Here is a 16335-nt window from a genome sequence, read left to right as displayed (position 1 = left end):
AAAAGCTTATGATTTCAGCATTTTATAAAAGCAAATGTATATACCTATGTGATCATAAGTACTAAAGTACTTACATGATTAGAAACAGAATCTGGTTCTACATTATGCATAATGGTAGTATTTCATATTTGTCGTATATCCACTAATCACTTTTTTTAGGTTCCAAAAAACCAGTACTGGAAAGTGGTAACGTTAATATAACACAAAAGCATCATGCAACAGAACAGAAGATTATGTATAAATTTCAAAAAATGAAAATAAATACTAATAATATATGCACATGTATACTTAAATTATTTCCTCCAAAATGTATCACGTAAATATGTAAATGTACAGTCGACTAATTATGATAATGACCGATGTATGTAGATTTAATCAAATTGCATTTTACCTTGTTTGTAAGTGTAATTGTAAGTAATTTTAATTGTAATGCTATTAATTATAAGTACTACATGTACACTATCAATGACATTGAGATAGTTATACCTACAGCTACACTAAACTGGCATTCCCAAAAGGGTGTACCTCTTGTACAAGGCTTGACGGAATTTGGAAATTTAATCTCTAATTGTTAATGTCCCTAGGACATGGGTACCTTATTTTTTTTATTGCAAACGAGAAGTGACATCGTTAAATTATAGAGTGTAGTATTTAAACATTAAAATGTTCATCCTGTGATATCTACTGTTTAGATTATAGCCTAAGTTTCTATTTACAGGAGTTATTTGTCATTAATTAGATTAGATCTTAGTATAAGTACAAACGTGCATGTGCGAAGTGAAAATCAATTTTTATGTGTTAGGGCAAACTGTATTTTTTCCATAAAATTTATAGTTCCATCATTGAGCTGGGACCAGTAAGTTTATTTAAACTGTCATTTAGATACTTTGGAAGAAACGTTAAATTCTGATACCTAACCACAGCACATTCAGCTTAGGGCATAGTGTAAGATCCTACGAGATGACTATGGAAATGTATACTTAAGGCATATATTGGGAATTATCAGTGTGTTGGCATAAGATCTCAAGTTCGCAAATAAATATCGTAATTCTAAGTGCCAGTCAATTACTGTACAAGGCACTCACTCTGTATTAAGATTTCTAAATGCAGCAAAGGCCAGCTATCTTGGCAATCACTCGGATATTAATCAAAATTAAGATTAACCAAGCATGGAAGTATCGACCCTAAGTGGGTGAAGGTCGATGTCTTTACTGGAAATTTTCAATTTTGAACTTGAAATGCTCGTATTTTAGCCTAAGCGATCACAATGAGAATGTTGTCGAAAGTATAAACTATTAATAAAACCACCATAAACAGGAGGAGAAACTTTTATTTACAAGTTAAAGCTAAAGTTAAGTCATTGTTGGTATCGGATCATGGAATTTTCATAATTTTAACAAAATTCGGCGATATATATACAGATATTTTAATATTTTTGTCCTTTATCTTAGTTGATGGGCTGAGCCACTCGATACATGTAATGAATTTGTGAAAGATACCATCCCATAAGTATCACTGAAAAAATATACGTATGAATAATTAATGTTAATGTCCAAAACTTACGTACATCCTAGTGAAATTAGTATGTTGACAAGCATTTTTGCTTTAGACGATAACTTGTATCGACACCCTCCTGTTCTCAGGCAAACTGGCAAAATGGCCGAGTTCGCGTGGGATGAAGACAATATTATTTGATTCAACTGTTTTTTTTAAGATTCTTTTTTATTGGTCGGATCAAAAAACATCTGTCAACCTAAAGCTCTTTTTACACTTTCTGAAAGCGTGCGTAATGGCGGGTGTCTATAGTTTGAAGGTTACGTTAAAAGGAAAATATCTTCACAAATTAGTATTCAAGTTGTTTCATTGACACATTTTACTGTGCCTACATGAAAAAAAAAGTATTGGTATCCCTTTACACAGTTTATCACAGGTTTGTTTAACTAAGTCGCTTTTTCAAAAAAGGGGCCTTAAATGCCTCTTTAGGTTAAATATATTTGCAAAAATTAGAATGTTTGGTATTTGTATCACCAAGAGCCAGACCGTGTGAGACATCAGCAGGAATGTGTTGAATCAGCAAATATTTCCAGGCGCACGGCAACACATACCATGCAATTATTAATAAAGACATCGTCTTAAATAAAAACATTCACTATTGTATGAGATGAGAGACGAACGAGCAAACACATACACTTTACGGTGAATAACAAACCATTTGCTTCAATAAAATTAAGTAGGAAAGTCAGATACAAAAAGATACAAGAGAAACAAAGCTTAAAGAAGGAAGGTAAGAGAAGGGATAAGCGATGATCGTGAAGTGAAGCAAATGTTAATTTCGTTTCCAAGCCATAAAATGGCCGCCTACAGCTTATTGGCAGCAATCGTGAATCGTAGTGTACATATCGTAAAAACAAATGTACTTAAACATGTAGAACCACGACCCAACAAATGAACCGATACGTTATAAAGTTATGCATATCTTTTATGTTCATTATAATATTGTACAATACGTACAATGGAGGCACGCCACTGGTCATTCAGAGCTGGAAATGCAAACAGCTGACGGAGAAAACGTACACAAACTTTTTTTTCAACAAGAATAAGGCCACCACCCGAAACGCTCTTGATAGGATACTCTCAGTCTCCTTCTTCCGTAGTCACAAAGAGATTCTTTTAATTTTTTTTACAGAAACGAGACCTTGTACGTACGCGGTTACGTTACGCCACTGGCCGCATACCAATGAATCAAGATTTGGAGTTTTGAATTTTTTTGCAGACATTGACTAATTTTGAATCTGTTCCCTTGCAAAAACAGATGTATACTAGTGTTTGCCATAAACTGTTGCAGTCAAATGGCTATTGGTTGTTCCAAAAGAAAGTTATTCAAATTTTTAAGGAGTTAGCTCTGATAGATAGTGTTTTCAAAAGTGCTCTATATATGCAACACCTTTGACAAATATCTTCGGGTGTATCGATACCGGTAAAACGGGGATTCGCAATATATGAGGCTCGCACACGCCCAACACAACACCAACACACGAGAAACCCCAATAATGTTATACTAGCAATTAAAAAGCTTATCGTGACGGATCGGACACCCCAAATAATATTTTTAAATTTTATTTTTACCATCTTGACGTCGATCTTGATACTGCACTCTATGATATACCCTACTACTATAAAAAAAAGTTTTAAAAAAACTCCAGAAAAATTGGTATTTCCATAAATTTCCCTTTACACTCGCAATTTTTTCATCAAAGTGTAAATAACATAAAAACCGTAAGGGCGATAGATATTGGCACAGGGGTATCAAAAGAAGCAAAATTTCACCTAGAAAAAAAATGGAACAAAAGATAGAGATTGCCATCTTTAAACAACTAATTTGCGATGTAGGTGCTTCCGGCATTTCCCGGAAAATCCACTTTTACATAATAATCCGCTTATTGTAAGGGCTGTAATTTTAAATCGTACTTCCAATATTTTGGCTCTCTTGTTTTGTTTTTACAAAGCGAACTTATACATAATAATCTTCTATTATAAGGGGTGTAAACTTTGAGGTACATTAAATATTTTTGTTTACTTGTTCGATTTTATTTACAGCGTGAAATTGCAATTTGTATGTAGTATGTTGAGGGGTGTATTTATTTATTTTTATTTATTTATTATCCCTCTCTTGTTCTGGGCCCTCAACAGGCTTGCGCCCAATTACAGAGTGACCCGCATAATGCTTTTTAGAGGTGCCTCTTTATATTTCGTATTTGGTAAGGGAACAATTAAAGCCATCATCCATAGTTCCCAGCTGGGGACAAGACTAGGTACGTTCTAGGTGGGGCCTAAACCGGCCTGATGGTCATTCTCCTACGGGCCTGCACTTTGATAGATTATATTTAAAATCTTCTATAAGCACCCCGCATTATTTTAATACTAGAAGTGCTTGAAATAAAATAAAAAGATGGAATACAGTAAAATCAAACACAATACAGAAGGTCAGGTTATGTTATGTTCGAAGTTAGCTGATTAAAAGTACACAATAAACATACCACGCAGCTTAGTGTAACGCGTCTTATGAAACAGCTCGATGTACAAAATCAATTTAAATATTTAGGCCCATTTTATCTTTGTTTCAGAATTTAAAGCTTAGGGTTGATGGACTGAGACGTAAGAAGTATTGTTTCTTTTTTAATGTCCATTAAATCGTGATTAAGTGTTAAAATATTGAACCTTAAATAAGGTGTACTTAAGGGTCAAATTCTAAACAACAATATTCAACTGTCAACAGTTTCAAATTTCCCACACATTTTTGACGTCACCGCTATCCGAGCTAGTCTAGTCTAAGATGCACTCTGAAGTTGCACGATTGCAGAGTAGCCAACTAATTGGCGTAAGCATAAAAATTACCAGATCACGTCTAAATGTAATTGTAAGTATTTTTAATTGTAATGCTATTAATTATAAGTACTACATGTACAGTATCAATGACATTGAGATAGGTACCTACACTAAACTGGCACTCCCCAAAGGGTGTACATCTGGAACAAGGCTTGACGGAATTTGGAAATTTAATCTCTAATTGTTAATGTCCCTAGGACATGGGTATCTTATTTTTTTTATTGCAAACGAAAAGTGACATCGTTAAATTATAGAGTGTAGTATTTAAACATTAAAATGTTCATCCTGTGATATCTACTGTTAAATAATCACAGTTAAAGTTAATTATAGCCTAAGTTTCTATTTACAGGAGTTATTTGTGATTAATTAGATTAGTTCTTAGTATAAGTACAAACGTGCATGCGCGAAGTGAAAATCAATTTTTATGTGTTAGGGCAAACTGTATTTTTTCCATAAAACTTATAGTTCCATTGAGCTGGGACCAGTAAGTTTATTTAAACTGTCATTTAGATACTTTGGAAGACACGTTATAAATTCTGATACCTAACCACAGTACATTCAGCTTAGGGCATATAGTGTAAGATCCTACGAGATGACTATGGAAATGTATACTTAAGGCATATATTGGGAATTATCAGTGTGTTGGCATAAGATCTCAAGTTCACAAATAAATATCGTAATTCTAAGTGCCAGTCAATTACTGTACAAGGCACTTACTCTGTATTAAGATTTCTAAATGCAGCAAAGGCCAGCTATCTTGGCAATCACTCGGATATTAATCAAAATTAAGATTAACCAAGCATGGAAGTATCGACCCTAAGTGGGTGAAGGTCTTTACTGGAAATTTTCAATTTTGAACTTGAAATGCTCGTATTTTAGCCTAAAGCGATCACAATGAGAATGTTGTCGAAAGTATAAACTATTAATAAAACCACCATAAACAGGAGGAGAAACTTTTATTTACAAGTTAAAGCTAAAGTTAAGTCATTGTTGGTATCGGATCATGGAATTTTCATAATTTTAACAAATATTCGGCGATATATATACAGGTATTTTAATATTTTTGTCCTTTATCTGAGTTGATGGGCTGAGCCACTCGATACATGTAATGAATTTGTGAAAGATACCATCCCATAAATATCACTGAAAAAATATACGTATGAATAATTAATGTTAATGTCCAAAACTTACGTACATCCTAGTGAAATTAGTATGTTGACAAGCATTTTTGCTTTAGACGATAACTTGTATCGACACCCTCCTGCTCTCAGGCAAACTGGCAAAATGGCCGAGTTCGCGTGGGATGAAGACAATATTATTTGATTCAACTGTTTTTTTTAAGATTCTTTTTTATTGGTCGGATCAAAAACCATCTGTCAACCTAAAGCTCTTTTTACACTTTCTGAAAGCGTGCGTAATGGCGGGTGTCTATAGTTTCAAGGTTACGTTAAAAAGAACATATCTTCACAAATTATTCAAGTTGTTTCATTGACACATTTTACTGTGCCTACATGAAAAAAAAAGTATTGGTATCCCTTTACACAGTTTATCACAGGTTTGTTTAACTAAGTCGTTTTTTTCAAAAAAGGGGCATTAAATGCCTCTTTAGGTTAAATATATTTGCAAAAATTAGAATGTTTGGTATTTGTATCACCAAGAGCCAGACCGTGTGAGACATCAGCAGGAATGTGTTGAATTAGCAAATATTTCCAGGCGCACGGCAACACATACCATGCAATTATTAATACAGACATCGTCTTAAATAAAACATTCACTATTGTGTGAGATGAGAGACGAACGAGCAAACACATACACTTTACGGTGAATAACAAACCATTTACTTCAATAAAATTAAGTAGAAAAGTCAGATACAAAGAGATACAAGAGAAACAAAGTTTAAAGAAGGAAGGTAAGAGAAGGGATAAGCGATGATCGTGAAGTGAAGCAAATGTTAATTTCGTTTCCAAGCCACAAAATGGCCGCCTACAGCTTATTGGCAGCAATCGTGAATCGTAGTGTACATATCGTAAAAACAAATGTACTTAAACAAGTAGAACCACGACCCAACAAATGAACCGATACGTTATAAAGTTATGCATATCTTTTATGTTCATTATAATATTGTACAATACGTACAATGGAGGCACGCCACTGGTCATTCAGAGCTGGAAATGCAAACAGCTGACGGAGAAAACGTACACAAACTTTTTTTCCAACAAGAATAAGGCCACCACCCGAAACGCTCAGCATTGCTCTTGATAGGATACTCTCAGTCTCCTTCTTCCGTAGTCACAAAGAGATTCTTTTAATTTTTTTTACAGAAACGAGACCTTGTACTTACGCGGTTACGTTACGCCACTGGCCGCATACCAATGAATCAAGATTTGGAGTTTTGAATTTTTTTGCAGACATTGACTAATTTTGAATCAGTTCCCTTGCAAAAACAGATGTATACTAATGTTTGCCATAAACTGTTGCAGTCAAATGGCTATTGGTTTTTCCAAAAGAAAGTTATTCAAGTTTTTAAGGAGTTAGCTCTCATAGATAGTGTTTTCAAAAGTGCTCTATATATGCAATACCTTTGACAAATATCTTCGGGTGTATCGATACCGGTAAAACGGGGATTCGCAATATATGAGGCTCGCACACGCCCAACACAACACCAACACACGAGAAACCCCAATAATGTTATACTAGCAATTAAAAAGCTTATCGTGACGGATCGGACACCCCAAATAATATTTTTAAATTCCAGTATTTCCATAAATATAAATAAATAATTTTTTCATAAAAACCATAAGGGCGATAGATATTGACACAGGGGTATCAAAAGAAGCAAAATTTCACATAGAAGAAAATGGAACAAAAGATAGAGATTGCCAACTAATTTGCGATGTAGGTGCTTCCGGCATTTCCCGGAAAATCCACTTTTACATAATAATCCGCTTATTGTAAGGGCTGTAATTTTAAATCGTACTTCCAATATTTTGGCTCTCTTGTTTTGTTTTTACAAAGCGAACTTATACATACCTAATAATCTTCTATTGTAAGGGGTGTAAACTTTGAGGTACATTAAATATTTTTGTTTACTTGTTCGATTTTACTTACAGCGTGTAATTGTAATTTGTATGTAGTATGTTGAGGGGTGTATTTATATTTCGTATTTGGTAAGGGAACAATTAAAGCCATCATCCATAGTTCCCAGCTGGGGACAAGACTAGGTACGTTCTAGGTGGGGCTGAAACCCGCCTGGTCATTCTCCTACGGGCCTGCACCAAATATTTCTGTTTCTTTGATAGATTATATTTAAAATCTTCTATAAGCACCCCGCATTATTTTAATACTAGAAATTCTTGAAATAAAATAAAAAGAGGGAATACAGTATAATCAAACACAATACAGAAGGTCAGGTTATGTTATGTTTGAAGTTAGCTGATTAAAAGTATACAATATAAACACACCACGCGCCCTATGAAACAGCTCGATGTACAAAATCAATTTAAATCTTAAGGCCCATTTTATCTTTGTTTCAGAATTTAAACCTTAGGGTTGATGGACTGAGACGTAAGAAGTATTATTTCTTTTTTAAGGTCCATTAAATCGGTATTAAGTGTAATATTGAACCTTAAATAAGGTGTACTTAAGGGTCAAATTCTAAACAACAATATTCAACTGTCCAGAATTTCAAATTTCCCACACATTTTTGACGTCACCGCTATCCGATTCTAGTCTAGTCTAAGATGCACTCTGAAGTTGCACGCTTGCAGAGTAGCCAACTAATTGGCGTAAGCATAAAAATTACCAGATCACGTCTAAATGCAGGACGTGAATTAATGCAATACCCGTGTATTGTAATAATTCGAAGGAATTTAAAGCAACACCTTACACCCGTACATTGTAGCAAATATGCCTTTTTTACAGAACGATCACATGCAAAAATTCGAGATACTGGTAAATTGCATAAATTGTTATTGATTTACAACAATATCCATGGTTTTGGGTTAAATGGAATTAATGCAACACTCTGGTATTGTAATAAATTAAACAAATATAGCAAACGAGCTCCTGGGTATGGCTATAGCATGTGCAAAACCAAATGTTAGTTTTGCTTTTATTTAAAGTGTATATGTATGAAATTTCATGTAATTGCTTCCATAAATAAGAAAGTTGGCATTGCGCATGCGCAAAACCAAATTTGGAAACTGGCGTTAAATTTGCTTTTATTCCAGGTGGCTATGTATCAAATTTCATTTAAATATCTTCATAAATAAGAAAGTTTGCAATTCGGTCTGTAAATGGTCGAGCGATGCGCAAATGGCACTGTGGATGCTGATCGATTAGGCTCAACTTTTGGAATTGTGTTTTATATGGCTAAAGCTAGACGCATATTGAATTTCATGCAATTCGGTTCATAACTAACGGAGATGTCAAAAGGGCCTGCTTTATTTTTTGGTCTACATTGCCAATTATTCACGCACTCCGATCTACAAATTTGATAAAGATCCACAAAATTTCCTAGTAATCGGTCCATTCGTTTATGAGTTATCGTACTAACATTGAGTGAATTACTCAATGGTACTAAGGGACCGACGGACAAACGGACGGACGCCCGGACAGACACCGCAAAATTATAAACTCGCTAGGAGCTCGTTAATAAATGGAGAGGATTTAAATCAGTATATTAGTATTGTGAGAAATTACAATTTTTTTAAACACAAAAATGTTACTCAAAGTTGTAATGAATTACTGAATTGGAGCTTATTGTAAAAACTTGACATGCTGATATAGTGTGCAGATTAGAAGTTAATTTAATTACAACAATCCCCATAATATTATCTCAAAATGAAACTGATGTAATATGCGATAAATACCTACTGGACTATTCGCAAATGAAACTGAATAACAGCAAGAGTAAGGTATTCAATCACTTGCTTTTTAATATGCCGATATGGCAAAAATTTCACATTAAGAGGAACAGATCAGCTAAGAGACCGGGAATTGTTGTGTTTGTTTAAAAAAAGTCCTTCATATTTTTGAAAATAAGTACTTTGATTATTACAGCGTACTGCTTTAATTTGACCGAAAATATTTGTTGTAAGATTTTCGCTTTCATGTTTCAGAAAATTTGAAGCCATTTCCCGTGTTATTTAACTTTTCATATCTGAAGGTGTCGTTTTAATTCAAATCAAATCAAAGCGTAAGGCAAATTATTTTGTTTTAAATTTTCCCATTTATTAAATAGTAAAAGGGTGTTCCATACATATTCAATTAATCACCTACAACTTATGCGCCTAAAAAGCCTTTAAAAAAATTGATTTTACGCATAGTTTGGCGCGTTTATACTCGAAAAATTTTCCAGAAACGAAAAAGAAAAGTATGGCACAGTACCTTATTTTAATCCATGAAGATGAAGTGCCGTGGATTTTCGCTGCAGTTCCTTGGTTAGCACTTTAATTATCCCGGCGTTTTTAATGATTTTTGATTAGAAATCACATAATTATGAACATTATTCGGTTAAATAAATTCCGCGCTCATAAAACGTTACCGCAAATAGTACGATAAACACGACGCGCATGCCAAATGACGAGGCACGATCGGCAAACCGATTCACTTCCAGCCAATGGCAAGCTAGCTTGTTTCGAACTAACAACGAACACCTGCTGTTTATCGCAAATGTTATCGGGTATACGTCCAATTTGTTACATTTTTGTATAAAATTTATCAAATTAATGGATTTTGAATTAAAATGCATTTCTTATAGACTGTATACTTTAGATGTCAGATTTAGGTACTGAACGAGTCATTTTGGAAAATTTGCGTTCCCATTTATTCCAATGGGATATAGAAAGAAATCTAAAGAAGAGTGTAGCCAAGAGAGGAAGAAAATGAGAGAACAAAATTGACCTTTTTTTCATAGGTTCAATGACCCCAATTTTTAGTAGTGCCAATCATTCCATTTTTTTAAATTGTTGAATGTTCCTTGCGCATTTGCAAATTTGCACGAAGAACAAGGTGTGCAATTTTCTAACAAATTTTCCAAATAGTATATATTTCCGAATTTACGCCACCGCCGCTGCGTTTGCATGGAGCAAAGCGGTTTCACTTAAACCTGAAAACCCAGTGGAAAGGAGTAACTGCAAACTGGAAAAATCTACTGTGCGGAATTTTGCATGAAAAACGCAAAAAACGCTCCAGTTGCATGTTTTCCAAACAATTATTTTCCCCCAGCTATCGATACGAGGAAGAACATAAAGGAAAACAGAAAACTCTCTATATCCCATTGGAATAAATGGGAACGCAAATTTTCCAAAATGACTCGTTCAGTACCTAAATTTGACATTTAAAGTATACAGTCTATAAGAAATGCATTTTAATTCAAAATCCATTAGTTTGATAAATTTAATACAAAAATATAGCGAATTGGACGTATACCCGATAACATTTGCGATAAACAGCAGGTGTTCGTTGTTAGTTCGAAACAAGCTAGCTTGCCATTGGCTGATGGAAGTGAATCGGCTCACCGATCGTAGTCATTTGGCATGCGCGTCGTGTTTATGAAACTTAAATCGTACTATTCGCGGTAACGTTTTATGAGCGCGGAATTTATTTAACAGAAAAATGTTCGTAAATGTGTGATTTCTAATCAAAAATCATTAAAAACGCCGGGATAATTAAAGTGTTAACCAAGGAACTGCAGTGAAAATCCACGGAACTTCATCTTCATGGATTAAAATAAGGTACTGTGCCATACTTTTCTTTTTCGTTTTTGGAAAATTTCTCGAGTATAAATGCGCCAAACTATGCGTAAAATCAATTTTATTTTTAGAGGCTCTTTAGGCGCATAAGTTGTAGGTGATTATGTATGGAACCGGAACGCCTTTTTACTATTTAATGAATGGGAAAATTTAAAACAAAATAATTTGCCTTACTCTTTGAATTGATTTGAATTAAAACGACACCTTCAGATTTGAAAAGTTAAATAACACAGGGAATTGCTTCAAATTTTCTGAAACATAAAAGCGAAAATTTTACAACAAATAATTTCGGTCAAATTAAAGTACAGTAAAACCACTGTAATCTTAGAAAAAGTATGCTTTGCGCAGCTAATATAGAAGGCATGGGAAGGGATTGTACACTCCCAGTAAGAAGTAGTATTGGCATTAATACCGTGAGTAATGTGCAAATACTACTTCTGTTCTGGTTGTAATTTTCTGTTCCGAATATACATTATAGCCGAACCTGGTAAGAATCGCCGCTCAAGTGCGGACGAATCCGAACATGCATGCGCAAATTTTCTAAGGTCAAGATGGTTTTACTGTAGTACGCTGTAATAGGTAATCATATGAAAGTACTTATTTTCAAAAATATGCACTTTTTTTAAATAAACACCAACAATTCCCGCTCTCTTAGCTGATCTGTTCCTGTTTAAGGTGGAATTTTTTCCATATCGGCATATTAAAAAGCATGCGATTGAATAAAATACCTTACTCTTGCTGTAATTCAGTTTCATTTGCGAATAGTCCAGTATATCGCATATTACATCAGTTTCATATTGAGACAATATATGGGAATTGTTGTAATTAACTTCTAATCTGCACACTATATCAGCATGTCAAGTTTTTACAATAAGCTCCAATCCAGTTTGGTTCACCGCTCAGCATTGCCCTTGATAGGATGCCTCTCTCTCTCCTCTCTTTGATAGCCTAAAACACAAAGAGACTCAATTTAATTTATACCAAGGAAACATGAACCTTGTAGTGTAGTTACGCGGATACGTTACGCCACTGGCCGCAAGATTTGGAGTTTTGAATTTTTTGCAGACATTGACTAATTTGGAACCAATTCCCTTGCAAAAACAGTTGTATGCTAGTGTGCCATAAACTGTTGCAGCCAAATGGCTATTGGTTATTCCAAAAGAAACTTATTAAAATTTTTAAGGAGTTAGTTAGTTTAGCCGTTTAGCGTAGAAAAGAGAGAGGAGGGATAAACGAAATGATCGAAAAGTGAAGCATATTTTAATTTGTTTTCTGACCCAGCCTACAGCTGTTCATTGACGTAAGGTTAAATCAGCAATTGTAGCACAGACTTATTTAAACAAGTAGACATTGTGCACGACGCAACAAATGCACCCATACGTTATAAAGTTAAGCATATCTTTTATTGTCATTACAATAATGTACAATAAGTACAATGGAGGTACGCCACTGCTCACGTACGGCTGAAAATGCTAACAGCTGATGGAGTAAACGTAAACAAGCTTTTTTTCCACCGAGAATAAGGCCGCCACACGAAAATTTGGTGAAACACTCCTTGTTAGGATATTATCAGTCCCCTTATTCCATAGTCTAAGACACAAAGAGACCCTAATTTACTTTTTACTAGAGAAACGTAAATCTTGTACTTACGCGGTTACGTTACGCCACTGGCCGCCTACCTATGACACGATTTGAAGTTTTGAATTTTTTTGCAAACATTGGGTAATTTCGAACCAGTTCTCTTGCAAAAACAGGTGTATACTAGTGTTTGTCATAAACTGCTGCAGTCAAATGGTTATTGGTTCTTCCAAAAGACACTTATTAAAATATTTCAAAAGTTAGCTCTCATAGATAGTGTTTTCAAAAGTGCTGTATATATGCAACACCTTCGACAGATATTATCGGGTGTACCGATACCGGTAAAACGGGGATTCGCACAATGAGGCTTGCACACGCCCAACACAACACAACACATGAGAAACCCCAATAATGTTATACTAGCAATTAAAGCTTATCGTGACGGATCGGACACCCCAAATAATATTTTTAAATTTTGTTTTTACCATCTTGACGTCGATCTTAATACTGCACTCTATACTATAAACAATTTTTTTTTAATCCTTAAAAATGATATTTAAGTTGCCCTTTACATCCGCGATTTTTTCATCACAGTGTAAATAATATAAAAAGCATAAATGCAATAGATATTAACACAGGAGTATCAAAAGGAGCAAAATTTCGCATAGAATACAAAAATGGAACAAAAGATCATTTAAGTAACAAAATTGCAAGGTAGGTACTTCCGGCATTTCCCGGAAGCAGTTTTCTTGCTTTACATCCTTACTACCTACTCATCAACTTCACAAAAATGAAATGAAAAAAAACGCCCTTACGTGGTCCTTTAGCTACCAACTACACCTGGTTATAATAAAATCGGATCAATTTCGACGCGTTAAACTTATCTCAACTCGATCTTAAGTCATTGAATTGCAATAAAATAATTATTTTTGGTATTACAAGGTATAGAACTGGAGCAATTTGTTTTGTTAATGATAAAATCGGCATGCAATTATTTCTGAATAGAACCTTCACAACTATAATAACATGTTAATATAACCCATGCAAAATGAGGATACCGCATGAATTAATTAAGAACTTTTAGGTTTCATACAGACCCATATAAGTATCAATCTCTTTAAAACTTTAAGATACATAATAATTTGTAATAATTTTGTAAGGGGTAAAGACTTTCCGGTACATTTAATGTTTTTGTGTCCGTTTTCGATTTTTACCTGGTATAATTGTAAGTGGCCACCCCCTGGCTACGGGTCTGCACCGAAAGTTTCTTGGATAGATTATGTTTAAATGGAATTTTTTTGGAATATTCAGACTTACATGAATAGCAATCGTCAATTGCGGGGTCGGTTTTTATTTCTTTCACGGTGTATTTTTAAATAACCTTGAATCAAATTTCTTAGAAAATTCACCCCTACATGTATAGAATTCTTGGGTTGTAACTTGCTCTACTTTATGTGATCGTAATGCGTACTTGTCCGTCCATCCATCGAGAATCCATGTTGCTTTTCGAACCACGTATGGTAATCAAATTCTCAAAGAATTAATTTAAATCAAAGGCTGGAAAATGTTTCGGACGGGGATGGCCTATGGAAAACTAAAGGTATTTTTCCGAAGAGGGTGGGCTTTTGTTTTTAGCTAGATTTGTAAATTTCGTAAGCGGACCACTGTGTTACCACCTTTGGATACGGTCTTGATTAGAACCATAGTGCGGGTTTCGTGGCGCAGGGAAACGCAGGTAAATAACGTACCTACCTATCGACTGCGGTCACGAAAAGTACTTAGTGCATTTTGCATTCTCTGCCGAGTAATAATGGTAAGGTTAGCGGTACACTTTAAACCACATCGAATTTCAAAGGTGAGAATGTTGAATTCCTTATAGCATCTTATAAACGGATGTCACAGAGGTTTAATTTGTGCAGTTTCTTGCACTGATAACTTGTGCATAAACGAAGTTAAGTAGCCCAGAGCAATACATTTACATGGGCGTACTTGTAAATATGCGCTTCGTGATGACATGTTGCAGATAGAAGATGACCGCAACTGCCTTTTTCAGCGTGTGCGGCAAATAAGTTTCTATTTCCTGGTTTTCTGTCAACTCATAGCAATAACTATTTGTTATTATGTTACACCCTATTTAAGTAGTAAGTAAATTACAGCTAGACAGGCGTATGCTATGCAAATATGACAATAATAACGGTACGTACAATATTATAAAATAAAGAATATGCAAAACAAAAGTAACGATCTTTAAGGATGATGCGATTAATCAACAGAATCCGCAAATGAGGAAATCCGTCAACGGCATTCCATTCTTTACGACTGAAGTGCCAATGTCTGCAGAGTTTTATTGTACAACTACGAATAGAACAACTATTTAGCAATCGAGTAGCGCATTAGACCTACCGTATTTCACTCTGATTAAATAATATTAACTATAAAATTGTTATTATACCAATTAGCGAGAGATAATTTTGATTGTATCAATCGCTATATCAAGCCGGATCTTTTTAAGGACATTTTAATTGAGGAACAATTAAACTTGAGACCACCGGTAGATCGTAAAATAAAAATCCCTGTACCGTGAGAATCGTGCGAAATATCAACAATATTTAAAAAATTTTGTAAATCGATATATTCCTTGGGTCTAATCTTTTGCCACCCAAGGTGATCCAAGCGATTTAGAGGGTGGAAAAGAAAGTGAGTGGCGAGAGAATTAGCCGCATTATCTAAGAAGGCACCCTTTCAGCTAGCTTTAAGGTAAGCGATTTCAGGAATGATCTTAACCTATGAAAGGAAGCCTTTAAATTTAGTATATTATCAATAGTTTTGAATTCTGTCATTATAGTATTCATAATTCGAAAAAAATTAATAAATAAATGGTACAACACATCTCTCAAGTTTTCAAAAGAAATTTTTGTGGATATATTATTACGTATAAATATCAGTTTCTATAGTTAGTAAGATCGGTATACCTTTTACATCGGCTAATTAATTAGTGTATTAACAATATATCATGATATCACTGGGCGACTAGCGGTAGCTAGACGATATTTTACATTTTCACTCTGTAAATAAGTGGAAATATTGTTTATATTTATAAATCATTACCATCGATTTGCATAATGCTATGCTCTATCGTTTTAATCGTCTAAGTGATTTTAGTGATCATAAAAATTGTCAGAAGCAAAATAAGAGTTCTTATTAAAGATGTAATCAAGGTAACGGTTACGTAAATATTCTAAATGTCTTGTAGGTGTGCTGTTTTAATATAAATCTGAAGTGCCGATATATAAATTACTAGAAACAAGAAGAGTTAATTTAAAAAAAAACTGGGTCATCGTAATAAATTCTGTCATCTAAAATATTCACACGTTAGAAAGGTTTTCGTAACCAAACCAACTACCGAAATGCTAAAACTTCACCTCACCACTTTGAACCGCGCGATACATTCCTCGACAGCACGTTGACTTTTAGTGTAGTACGTACATTATATCGACGTGGACCTGGACATGTTTGGAAACTTTTAGGCTATTTCAATTCAAAACATCATCGTTCTGTAACGTCCATGGACAAAGAATTCTGCATTAACCACACAAACGCAAATCGGTCCGTGAAG

The 16335-nt window shown here is 34.4% G+C and overlaps 1 protein-coding gene across 2 annotated transcripts in view; it reads right to left on the bottom strand.

Moving 5' to 3' along the window:
- Positions 1-9946, bottom strand: part of LOC116165960 (zinc finger protein basonuclin-2-like) — a 348284-nt gene extending 338338 nt beyond the window's left edge. For both annotated transcript variants that reach the window (XM_031480744.1, XM_031480746.1), the window contains exon 1: positions 9775-9946. The gene's annotated coding sequence lies outside the window, so the exon portion shown is untranslated. The remainder of the gene's footprint in view (positions 1-9774) is intronic.
- Positions 9947-16335: the final 6389 nt, after the last annotated feature.

This window comes from Photinus pyralis, unplaced genomic scaffold, assembly GCF_008802855.1.
Source record: "Photinus pyralis isolate 1611_PpyrPB1 unplaced genomic scaffold, Ppyr1.3 Ppyr1.4_LG3a, whole genome shotgun sequence".
Classification (NCBI taxonomy): domain Eukaryota; kingdom Metazoa; phylum Arthropoda; class Insecta; order Coleoptera; family Lampyridae; genus Photinus; species Photinus pyralis.
The sequence above is the reverse complement of the archived record's forward strand: the minus strand, read 5'-3'. Positions and strand labels throughout refer to the sequence as shown.